Source organism: Rhincodon typus, chromosome 25 (genome assembly GCF_021869965.1).
Source record: "Rhincodon typus isolate 14 chromosome 25, sRhiTyp1.1, whole genome shotgun sequence".
NCBI lineage: Eukaryota > Metazoa > Chordata > Chondrichthyes > Orectolobiformes > Rhincodontidae > Rhincodon > Rhincodon typus.
In genome coordinates this window covers 20864866-20877806 of record NC_063356.1, presented here as the reverse complement: position 1 = coordinate 20877806, position 12941 = coordinate 20864866, and the positions used below count along the sequence as shown (strand labels likewise).

General features: G+C 40.8%; 1 protein-coding gene across 2 annotated transcripts in view; it reads right to left on the bottom strand.

Annotated features, from left to right (window-relative positions):
• LOC109916884 (zinc finger protein 76-like) overlaps window positions 1-11676 on the bottom strand; it is a 64851-nt gene extending 53175 nt beyond the window's left edge. For both annotated transcript variants that reach the window (XM_020516633.2, XM_020516634.2), the window contains exon 1: window positions 11551-11676. The gene's annotated coding sequence lies outside the window, so the exon portion shown is untranslated. The remainder of the gene's footprint in view (window positions 1-11550) is intronic.
• Between the last annotated feature and the right edge of the window lie 1265 nt (window positions 11677-12941).

Here is a 12941-nt window from a genome sequence, read left to right as displayed (position 1 = left end):
CCACTTATGAGGGCATTCGAAACTAGGTGTTGTAATGAGAAGATGGTCACTAACAAGTCTAATAAAGAAATCAGGAGAAACTTAGTTATTCAGAAGAATGGTTAGAATGTGGAATTTGTGTAGATCTTTAGGGAAACCTAGATAAGCTTGTGAGTGACAGAGGAATGGAAGGATATGCTGATGGAGTTTGATGAAGTAGAGTTGAGCATAAACTGGCTGGAACAGATCTGCTAGACACATGCTGTAATTCCCTGTATCATTCCAAAGATCCACCTTCATTTTATTTTAGTGAAGTTTCAACTGCACCAGGATCAAAAAAGCTGCCTGCCTGTTCACGTTAGAATTGCAACAGTTTTTGATACTTATCTCGAATTCGCACAGGCCAAGGTTTCCTCAAAAATATAGCTCATCATTTTACAGAGATGTTTCAACTTCAATACATCAAAACATAAAAGGAGATGCTCGTGCAATTGTAACATCACTGAACTGGTAATCCAGAGACCCCAGTTAAGGGTCTGGTAACTAGGATTGGAATCCCACCTTGGCAAATAACAAATAACAAAATATTATAGAAATTTACTCTGGAAGTTGATGCTGCATAGTTTTGTTCTGGAACCAGCCAACTGGATGTAAATTTGCAGTTATAATTGACTTTTATATATAACTTGGATGTGTGTGTGTGTAAAAATATACATACACTCACACAAGTCAGAACATTGTGAGGAGGGTGTCCGCCAATTAATTTTGAAATTTACTGATGGAAAAAAATTTTCAGAAAAAAGGCTAGCTTGTTGTTCCTATTGCATAATGTTCTTTTGGGAGTTGCACCAGGCATATTTGTCAGCCTGAGCATGTTAAAAAGCAATACTGTTGAATGCCAGTCAATGCACAAGGCATGGTTTAGGCTGAATTTTGAAACAAGGTGTTCCCGCGAAATAGAATTTCAATTCAATAGAAATGTCTATTTTAATAGAATATCACAAAAGTTCAAATGCCAGAGAATGAACTGATGATTTTCAATTCCTTTTGTCCATTTGGGAGGTTGCAATTCTCACCCTCACCTAAAAGGTGGTTAATTGCCACACACACTAAAATTTACTAATCACATTTTTTGAACAATGAAAAAGAAACCTTTGAATAGAATGGGTATTGAAAAAAAAAATCAGTGACAATGTAACGGTATTCTTATTTGATTTATTTGAAAATGCAGCCATGCCATCATGAATCGTATTCTCTCCACTGTTAATTCTAGTAGCTGCACCCTAATGCTACAAGGGTATTATCTGAACCATCTCTGTTCTAGGCTTTTATAATGAAACACTGCCTATCAAGTGCTTGTTAAACTCAATCTTACATAGTTTGGATGAGTAAAATAAATCAATTGTCAGATTCAATTTATAATGTATTCAAAATCAACAAATAAAAAATTGGCCTACTGTTTTCTGCTTCCGTATTGCAACAAAAAGGGAGACATCAATGACATTGTAAAGGCATTGTGTGAAAAGCAGGGCTAAGACGATTAAAAACAAAATACTACAGGTGCAGGAAAACTGATATCAAAACAGAAAATGCTGGGGATAAAATACTCAGCTGGTAAGTCAGACCAACAGAACCTTGGAGCAGGGGTAGGCCATCCTGTCCCCTCGAGCCTGCTCTGCTGTTCAATAAGATCATGGTGATCTGATTGTGGTCTTCACTTTTCTGTCTGATCCCAAACCCTTAACTCTCCTGTCCTCAAAAATCTAACTCAGTCCTGAATAAATCCAAGAAAACAGCTTCCCCTGTTTTCTGCACAAGAGCATTCTGTAAGTTAATGACCCTCAGAGAAAACCTATCTCCTCATCTGTTTAAAATGAAAATCACTAATGGTTAAAACTGTGCCCCCTACCTGTAGTTTTCCCAACAAGAGAGAACATCCTTCCGGCATCCACCCAATCAAATCTTCTCAGGATTTTGTATGTTTCTAATAAATGACAACATTCAATTTGCACATGGGCTGCAGTAGTTTAGGAAGGCAGCTCACCACCATCTCCTCAAGGGCAACTAAAAATGCTGAATAAATACTGGTCTAGCCAGCAACACCCATGTCCCATAAGTGAATTAAAACATTTAATTTGTCTTCCTAATTCCTTGCTGGATCCCTCTGTATCAGAGAGTTCGGCAATGCTTATCTATTCAAATGACATACAGGGGATCCCTGATTTACAATCGCTGGACTTACGAACACTCATACTTATGAATGCGATCCCATTTAGGAGTGTAATTTTAGAGACCCAATATATGAATATTTCTCATACTTACGAACAGCTCTTTACATTTTCCCACATCACGTTCTAACTCAGATACAATTTGATTTGCACATGGACTGCAGAATGGAACCCATTCGCAATCCAGGGGCTGCCTATATAGATTTTCTATTCTTCCTCACAAATGGGACAAATTCACAAATTTCCACATTATAGTTTATTTACCAAATTTCTGACCACTCATTTACATCCCTTTATTTTACGATTTACCTTCTCAACTATCATGATGCCATTGGCAAATTTAGCCATCATACATCTAGTCCCTTCATCCAAGTAACTGATACGATTGTAGATCAGCACTAATCCGTACAAATCATAGAATCCCTACAGTGTGGAAGCAATTCATTCGGCCCATCGAGTCCACACCGACCCTCTGAAGAGCACCCCATCCAAACCCACACCACACCCTATTCCTGTAACCCTGTATTCCCCATGGCTAATCCACGTAGCTTGTACATCTCTGGACATTACAGGCAATTTAGCATGGCCAATCCATCTAACCTGCACATCTTTGGACTGTGGAAGGAAACCGGAGCACCTGACGGTAACCTATGTAGTCGTGTGGAAAACTTGGAAACTCCACATAGACAGTTGCCAGAGGGTGAGATTGAACCCGGCTCCCCGGTGTTGTGAGGCAGCATTGCTGACCACTCAGCCACTATGCCAACCTGGTTACAGCTCGCCAATCGGAAAATGATTCATTTATCCATGCTCTATATGTCAGGGAACCAATCCTTCATCTATGCTTCATTAACAATGTTAAATGTATCATAATATTTATGACAATACATAGTAGAAAATACATCATTATATATTAGTATGTCTGGCAGCAGCGGTGGGGAGAGAAACAAACTTAATTAATTATTTTTTTAATTGATTCTAGGGATGTAGACATCGTTGGCTAGGCCAGCATTCATTATCCACCCCTAATTGCCCAAAGGGCAGTTAAGAGTCAACTACATTGCTGTGGGTCTGGAGTGTAGGCCAGGTAAGGATAGCAGTTTCCTTCCCTAAAGAATATTAGTGAACCAGATGGGTTTTTCCTGACAGTTGACAATGGATTCACAGTTATCGTTAGACTCATAACTCCAGATGTATATTGAATTCAAATTCCACTATCTGCCATTGGGGAATTTGAACCCAGGTCCCAGAACATTACCTGGGTCTCTGGATTAATAGTCCACTGATAATACCACTAGGCCATCACCTCCCTCAATGCAGTTATTCGTTAGCTCGCCGAGCCGGTTGTTCTGTGGTGTGCTGACATTTCGTTACCATACTAGGCAACACCATCAGTGCCAGCTCTAATCAAAGTTGGTGTTCTGCTTCATTATGAATTTATATGATGCTCTGGTGTTGTGGGTCTTGTCACTTCTGGTTCTGTTTTTCAGCAGTAGTCTGTATACGGGGTCGATTTCTACGTGTTTGTTAATGGAGTCCAATGTTGAAAACCAGGCTTCCAGAAATTCCCTTGCATGTCTGTTGTTCGCTTGTCCCAGTCAAATTGATGGCCCTTATCTTGATACAAACAATGGGGGCCATCAGTTTGACTGGGTCAAAGTGACTATACTGGGACAGCAGTAGGACCGTTATTGTTAGTCATTAACAGTTCCCATTAACAGTTATTCACCCTCCTAGCCAGATCGTTACCAACTCCTTTGTCTATTCCACTGCTCTTCTCTCTCTTTGGGCTCTATCCTTTATGTTATCATTTACTCCCTACCCAACCCCCCTCCCTATTTTCTGCACATAAACCAACATTTTCCTGGCTACCATCAGTTCTGAGGGCCACCAGACCTGAAATGTTAACTCTGATTTTTTTCTTCACAGATGCTGCCAGACCTGCTGAGCTTTTCCAGCAACTTCTGTTTTTGTTCCTGATTTACAATATCTGCAGTTCTTTTGGTTTTTATGTAGACAAGGTCTTTTCCCCAGGGTGGGGGAGTCCAAAACTACTGGACTTAGGTTCAAGGCGAGAGGGGAAAGATTTAAAAGGGAGCTAAGGGGGACCTTTTTCACAAAAATGGTAGAGCATGTATGGAATAAGCTGTTAGAAGTGAAGGAGGCTGGTACAATTACAACATTTAAAAGGAACCTGGATGGGTATATGAATAGGAAGGGTTTACAGCGGTATGGGCCAAATGCTGGAAAATGGGATTAGATTTATTTAGGATATCTGGTTGGCATGGACGAATTAGGCCAAAGGATCTGTTTCTGTGCTGTATATTTCTCTGACTCTCCCAAATACAGTGTTTTCCAACTGTTCTCAGCATGTACTTTCAGCAGCTTGTCACTTAATAGGCAGCAGCAGCCCAACTCAACGGTCTGATGCCCTGCGACAGAAAATTGCGGCCCACTGTACTTTTCAGTTTGTTCTCTACCAGCTGAAACACTGGATCACTGCAAGCCTCCAGCATTGGATTTTTGTAATTTGGACTATCTCAATTAAAAATACAACTGTCTCATTTCCTGTCTCGGAAGATTAGGAGGAGGAGAGGACCAAAATAGTATCCATGGTTGGCCACCTAATGATCTTTGACATTAATTGGTTAATAAGATATATTATAAATTAAAATGAACAAGTTGGTTACCATACTACAGAACCTGTTGGCATTGGAACATTGACTGTATCAGTATTCTTAGAGTACAATAATTTGAACTACAAATGGTAACTGTCTGTGACGGTAACTGTCTGTGACGGTAACAAAGTGAAAATCTGGAAAGCAAAACCAGAAGAGAAGTAAGTAAAAACAGCTGGAGTTAAATGAGATCAGCTAAAATCTAGAAGCACATAATGTGTTGCAGACTGTGAAAAATATGACAGGAGAACCACAGAATGAAAAAAAACAGAATGTCTTTTTATCATTAATTAAATATATATTAAATGGATGGCATACATGTCCTGCAATGTGCCAAGACTGTGCCAAAAGCTTAGTGAATTTTAACTAGTGTTACAAAAAACACTATAGATAATAACAGAGATAACAAGGTGTACAGCTGGATGAACACAGCAGGCCAAGCAGCATCAGAGGGGCAGGAAAGCTGACATTTCCGGTCCAGACCCTTCTTCAGAAAATAGATAATAACAGTATAACGCGAAACTTCATTTGAAAATATTTTGAAGAAGGAAAACTACAAAAGCTAACAACATAAGCATATATAGATAACTGAGACAGTGCTTTTAATTTTGGATTACTTATAAATTGTTGATATTTTTGGATGCTTGTTTGTGACCCAAACGCTTCTGAATACACAACCTTGTAACATATTTACCATTTATTTCCAATACACTTTGTGGAAATGAATCTAGACTCTAAGCAGAACACGTTCTATTCCTTTTTTGTAAAGCTGTTTCTCCTGTCAAGGCTACATATCTTATTTTCTTGTTAGAACTCCTGTTGGATCCAAGCAGCTAAAAACAAACTCAGTAACTATGACAGTAGTCACTTAGCGTGATCAAAACTAACAGTGGTGATGTGATACAAACTTGTACAGGAAAGCTTGACAAAGAAAAACCAGAATTCCACAACTCGAATATTTTGGGTAGTTTCAGTCTCTCTTTCTAAGGACGTAGATGACTTTAGAGACAGTTCAAAGGAGGTTTACTAGATCTGCACCTGGATTAAGCACGTTATCTTATTAGAAAAGGTTGGACAGACCGGGCTTGTTTACACTGGATCTCAGAAGAGTACGGGGTGGTTTGATTGACATGCATAAGTTCCTGAACAACTGTTTTAAAAATAGGTATAAGAGATAACAAGGTTAGAGCTGGATGAACACAGCAGGCCAAGCAGCATCATAGGAGCAGGAAGGCTGACGTTTCGGGCCTAGACCCTTCACCAGCCTTCCTGCTCCTATGATGCTGCTTAGCCTGCTGTGTTTATGCAGCTCTACACCTTGTTATCTCAGATTCTCCAGCATCTGCAGTTCCTACTATCTCTTAAAAATAGGTATTATCATTCTAGGGTGAAATTAGGAGAAACAGACTCTGCCTCAGAAGGTGGAGGAGACAGGGTCATTGAATACTTTTAACATGGAGGTAGATTGATTCTATTGTCTAACAAGAATCTAAGGTTTTTAAGAATAGATGAGAATGTGGAATTCAAAACAAACAGATCAGCTGACAGAGCAGGCTCAAGGGGAACAATGCCCTCGTGGTATTATTGTTAGACTATTAATCCAGAGACTATGTACTGGAGACCCAGTTTGGAATCTCACTGTGGCAAATGGTGGAATTTGAATTCAATAAAAATCTGGAATTAAGAGTCTGATAACCATGAAACAGTTGTCAATTGTCAGAAAAAACCCATCCGGTTCACTGATGTCCTTTAGGGGAGGAAGCTGCTGTCCTTACCTGGTCTGTTCTGCACGTGACTCTGGAGCACAACAAAGTGACTGACCCACAACTGGCCTCTGAGCAATTAGGGATGGGAAATAAATGCTAACCTAACCAGTGACTCCACATTCTGTAGCTGAATAAAAAGGGCCAAATGACCTACTTCTACTCTGAATTCACACATTCACCAAAGTAGCCTGTGACATTAGTTGGTCATGACAGGTCAAGCTGCAGGAAATGTTGTACATGCCACACCAAGGTCAGTACGTTCTGCATGCAGTAATGCCACATCAGTGAATGTGCTGCAGACAAGGGGTCAGTGGTGGTTGGTTGCAAGGGGAAGGGAGAGGGTTAAGTTGGTGCTGACTCTCCTTGGTAGGGGTGGGAACAAAGGCTGACGATCGATGGTGGAGCCCTTCACTGGTAGCAGCTGGTGGCTGGGCTACAGTAGTGGAATGGGGAGAGCTGCACCAGGGCTGAGAGCTAGTTGATGGAGTGAAGAAAGAGACAGAGAGTGAGAGAACACCGGGAGACAGTCTCCATTTTGTTCAGTGGTGAGGATGATAACATGAGATGAAATGTATTGTTCACACAAATCTTACTGCAGCACCATCTTTCAGACTTGCTGCCCTTTCCCATCACTTTCCAATGATGTTGGCTTTCTCCTTGTGAATGCATATTCTTGCCACCTACAGGTGACATTTATACAAAGCACAGGCACGTTCATACATATTTATTTCAAATCACAGCTACCACACAGTTTAAAAGATCAAGGCCTAATTAATTACAATACAATGATGAGGAACAAGTGGGTTTGGCAACCTTAAAAGTGGATAAACTTTTAAACATGGGTAAGATGTATACCAGCCTGTTAAGGGAGACAAGGGAGGAGATATCAGGAGCCCGCACAATAATTTCCAAATCCTACCTGGCCAAGGATGAGGTACCAGAGCACTGAAGGACTGTTAACATTGTCCCAATATTAAAAAAGGGAGAAAGGGACATTACGAATCAGTCAGTCTAACCTCAATTGCAGGGAAGTTATTAGAAAAAATTCTGAGCTACAGATATATCTGTAAACATGGACTAATCAGGGCTGAACTGCATGATTTGTTAAAGAAGGGTTGTGTTTGACAAATTTGATACTTTTTTGAGGAGGTAACCAGAAGTGTTGATGAGGCTAACCCATTCTATTTGCTCTACATGAACTTCAGCAAGGCTTTTGTTAAAGTGCCTCATGGCAGACTGATCCAGAAAGTAAAAGCCGATGGGATCCAAAGCAAAGTGGCATATTGAATCCGAAATTGGTTGTGGGGCAGTAAGTTAAGGATGTTTTTGTGACTAGAAGTCTGCTTTCAGTGGGGTTCCACAAGGCTTAGTAGTGGGGCCCATTCTGTTTGTAGTGTACATGAATGATCTGGACTTAAATGTTGGAGTTATGTATGATCAAAATGTTTACAGATGACACAAAAATTGGTAGCGTGGCAAAAAGTGAGGATGATAACTGTAGACCACAGGAGGATATCAATGGACTGAATCAGGTGAGCAAAGCAGAGGCAAAATGGATTTCAACTTAGAAAGAGGTAATGGACTTGGGAAGGGCTAACAAGGCAAGCGATTACACCGTGGATGGTAGGAGTATGGAATGTAATGAAGATCAGAAGAATCTTAATTGGCATATCCAGAGATCCCTGAAGGTTGTATGATAGGTAGTTAAGAATGCATATGGATTACAGGGAGGTAGCAGGAAGGTTATGCTGGAATTGTACAAAATGCTGGTTAGGCTCCAATTGCAATAGTCACCAGATTATGGGAAGGATATGATTGCACTAGAGAGTGTCCCGAGGAGATTTATAGGATTGCCACCTGGGCTAGAGAGTGAGAGTTACGAGGGAGGATTGCGCAGGCCGGGTTTGTTTTCCTTGGAGCAGTGAAGGTTGAGAGGGCACCTGATAGAGGTATATCAGATACTGAGTAGTACAGATAGGAAGGACTGGAAGACACTACTTTCCATTTGTAGAGTGGTCAATGACCAGGGACATGGATTTAACTTAAAAAGTGGAAGGCTAAGAGGAGACTGGAGGAGAAATTTTTCAACCAGGGCATGCTTGGAGTCTGGAATTCACTGCCTGAACAGTTGACCATAAAATATAGCAAAAGTAGGCCATTAGGCCTAGACCTAGACCATAAAGGCCATTCTGCACATAAATGGGTTCATGGCTAATCTGATAATTTTCAACTTCACTATCCTGCCTTATCCCCACAATCCTTGATTCCCTTACTGATTAAAAATGTCTGCTCAGCATTGAAAATACTTAATGACCCAGCTTCACAGCCCTCCATGTTAAAAAAATTTCACAGATTCACGAACCTCAGAAAAAATAAATCCTCCCCATCTTTGTCTCAAATGCACAAACACATAGGCTAAGATAAAAATAGAAATTGTTGGAGCAACTCAGCAGCATCTGTGGGAAGAAATGTTGAGTCCAGACGCCCCGTATGAAGAAGATTCATCGGACTCGAAATCTTAACTGCTTTCTCCCCACAGATGCTGGCAGACCTGCTGAGTTTCTCTAGCAATTTCTGTTTTTGTTTCAGATATCCAGCATTTCCAGTTACTTATTTTACCTCACTCTAAGATCAATTCCTCTGGTCCTAGACTCTCTTACAAAGGGAAATAACCTCATAACATCTACTCTGTCAAGCCTCTTAAGGTTGCCTCTCATTCTCTAAGCAGTATTTAAATATTCACTTGCATTGCCACAGCGTCCAGGGTTATGGGGCAAGAGCTGAAGAATGGGAATAGTCTAGTCGGACCTTTGTTGACAAGCATGGGCACAGTGGGGCAAAAGAACCTCTTTCTTGATTTTAAAGATCTCAAATCACCACATTAGCTTTCTAAATGCAAGTAGTACAATCTCATAGGTTAACCCACTAGACCCATCAACTTGGCAACTGCACTCTATTTCATGAGATCAATATATCCTTTGAGGTATACTGCCCACAACTGAAAGTAGTACAGTATCTAGTTTCTCATAAAGAAATTAATCTAAAAATAGATGTGGAAAAATTACAAAAATGTCAGATCGGGTAAAGATAAAAAATTGCTGAACTTTCATATTTGCCTCAGATCTTTGTTCATATGGATAGTGTGGCTTTGAACAGAAAACTCCTTGAAGTTATTAAGTATGCTTGTACTGACTACACAAACTATCCATTTTATACATTAGTTTGAAGGCTAAGTACAAAATAAATAATGTAAAAAAAGAAGTGACAAATATTTTAAATGAGCACTGTAATTAGAATAATGTGTCCTGCTCCTCTGAAGCTGCTGGGCCTGCTGCGATCATCCAGCTCTACACCTAGTTATCACTAATGTATTTATTGTGTTATCTGCATATCTTGACAAACAGGAGGAATATACAGTACTTAGTATAAAAAGGCCTGATAAGTGCCATTGTTCTGAAGATAGGTCACTGGACTTAAACCATTAACTCTTGTTTGCTCTCCACAGATGCTGGGTTTCTCCAGCAACTTCTGTTTTTGTTTCCAATATAATTGGCCCCAGTTGCTTTTTGATATTTAGTTTCGTACCTGACATTTGTGTTTACCCCATTACGCACATTCCTAGTTCCTTTCAACTTCAAAACCAAAAAGTCAACTGGAACAACAATCCTGCCAAGTCTCACTTCATTGAGATTGGCAATTGAGTTGGTTTAAGTAGTGACTTTTTTTTGAAAGGTACTGCTTATTCTTAAAACAATTCCATCTGAAATGCAATTTGGAATCTGTATAGTGATTTGAAATATAGTATTACTCTTCGATATTTCCCACATGTTGAGATCACTGGATAACTGGCATGACACACAAATGTAGCTGACTGAAATACAGAATGAAATTTGATTTTACTCATATACATAATACTGTATATAACTTTAATTAGTTCAGAATTACAAGGATCTACACAGAATTGTGTAGGCTTTGCAACTTTATTGCAAATTAAACTTACTGTATGGGCATAGATACACTTTTTTTTAAAAAAGGAGACAGTTTCAAATTCTAGCTTCTTTCAATAGACCAAGAAATTTGCACCGTCACTGAGCTAGATACGAAGCGATTAAAATAGGAGGTAGATCGAAAAATAAATCTAAACAGTGTATTGGAAAATAGGCACTAATACCACTAAAAATCAGATTCAAAAGATGGGTCAGAACTACGAAAAAAATGTATTTTAATCACTACGGACAACCACGTCAACAAATGATGTCAAATAAACGTGCATTTTGAATCTTAAAAAAAAGGACCCAAATCTCAGTCATCAGATCACTGGCTGAAAAGATTGATGTATTTTTGGTGACAATATACTACAACCTCACGTTACCACGGAATTAGTTAGGATTTGAGATCGCAAGAGTGTTCAAAAGAAAATACGCAACCAGACTCATTCACAGCCAAAGCAAGGAAACAGTTAAAGTTTGGAGAGCAATTCCTCTCCCTTCTTCTGAAATCAGGTGCAGGCTGCACCTTCCAAATTATTAACCTTCATCCCCCTTCTTCCCAATCTGTATGGACAGCAATGTCTGTGTGTATTTCAGACACCTCCTCCAACGGACAGCAGTCCCAGGACTGTCTGATATATTCCCAGGCCCAAGAGGGACATGAGGGAACAGAGAGTGGAGGACAGACATCTTGGACGGTTTCATCCATCAGTGCATGAGCACAGGGCGGGACTGGTGACTAAAAGCCTGCAGTAGGCCGGGAGCAGGCAGCTACGTGTATTCGGAGTGAGAATTCGAGAGGGGCCCGCTCCTCTCCGGCCTATGGTCATACTGTCCCCTTGCCTCTCACTCCGGCGCCTCTCCGAGCCGGCAGCTGCTGCAACGCCGACTGGGAAAAATTTTTACTAACCTTTTTTTCCAACAATTCCTCCGTGCGACCGCCATGCACCAGGGCTATGGCGGGAATCGCCACCCCCGAACAGGCATCGGCGAATGATACCTGCGCCGCGGCAAAGTCGCACAGCATCAGTATTCAGGGTCCCGGGTACGCACACGCCTCCCCTCCCCCACCACCATCGCACACACGGAGCGACCGTTGCTATCGACGAAAGCGAGGCGATATTCAGCGTCTAGGGCCAGCGCACGCACTCTCCCTTCACCCCTGAATGAGCATTTCTCAAGAGGTGAGGCGTTGCATGCGGGCTGGAAACTGCCCATATTCATGGTCCGGGGTTCCAAAAGTGCCACAAAAAGCTGCAGTGCTTGAAATCTTCCGCCCCTCATCATGTGTGAATATATAAACACAACGATGGTGAGGATTTTTTTCGCTTTGATAATCAGAGGCCGGGGTAGACTCCATGAACGAGCATGAAAAAGATGATTGAGATGTGCGATTGGGTAGGGACAACGTATAGTTTTAGAATGGTGATGTGTATTAAAATATACAATGGGGACCTGTCAATATTGGTGATTTACGGAATAAAGGCCCATGGCTGGACTGCTGTTCAGAGACAGAAATTAAAAGACACAAGTTAACAACAGTCATAATCGTACTAACGCCTAAAACACAGATAAAATAATTTGCATTTCTAAGGTACCTTACACAACTTTAGATCGTCTCATAAGTGTTTTGCAGCTAATTACATCGTTTGAAGTTAAGTCACTCAAGTTGGTATAATTCTGCAAGGATGGAGATTGGGACTGGGAGTAATAATTGAGTATTGGCCCAAACGAGGCCAGTTATAAATTTAAAAGATAGTAGGAACTGCAGATGCTGGAGAATCTGAGATAACAAGGTGTAGAGCTGGATGAACACAGCAGGCCAAGCAACATCAGAGGAGCAGGAAAGCTGACGTTTCGGGTCTGGACCCTTCACCCTACACCTTGTTATCTCAGATTCTCCAGCATCGGCAGTTCCTACTATCTCCGAAAAATTAATTGTTCCTCAAGTTTGTATGTATGGTATTTCGTTGGAAGATTGTAACTACAAGCCAGGACAGAAATGTTAGTATGAGAGCATGGTGATTTATTGAAATGGCACACAACTGCGAGGCCGGGGTCATTCCTACGGATTGAGCAGAAGTGTTCTGTAAAAGAGTCACCCAATCTACATTTGGTCTCGCCAATTAAAATAAGCTGTGAGCAATGAATTCAGGAGACTAGATTGAAAGAAGTACAAGTAAAATGCTGTTTCACCTGGAAGGTGGATGTGGGGCCTTGGACAGTGAGGAGGGAGGAGATGAATGTACAAGAAGTTGCCATGGGACAGCATTAGAAATGGTGGAGGAGTGGACCAGGACG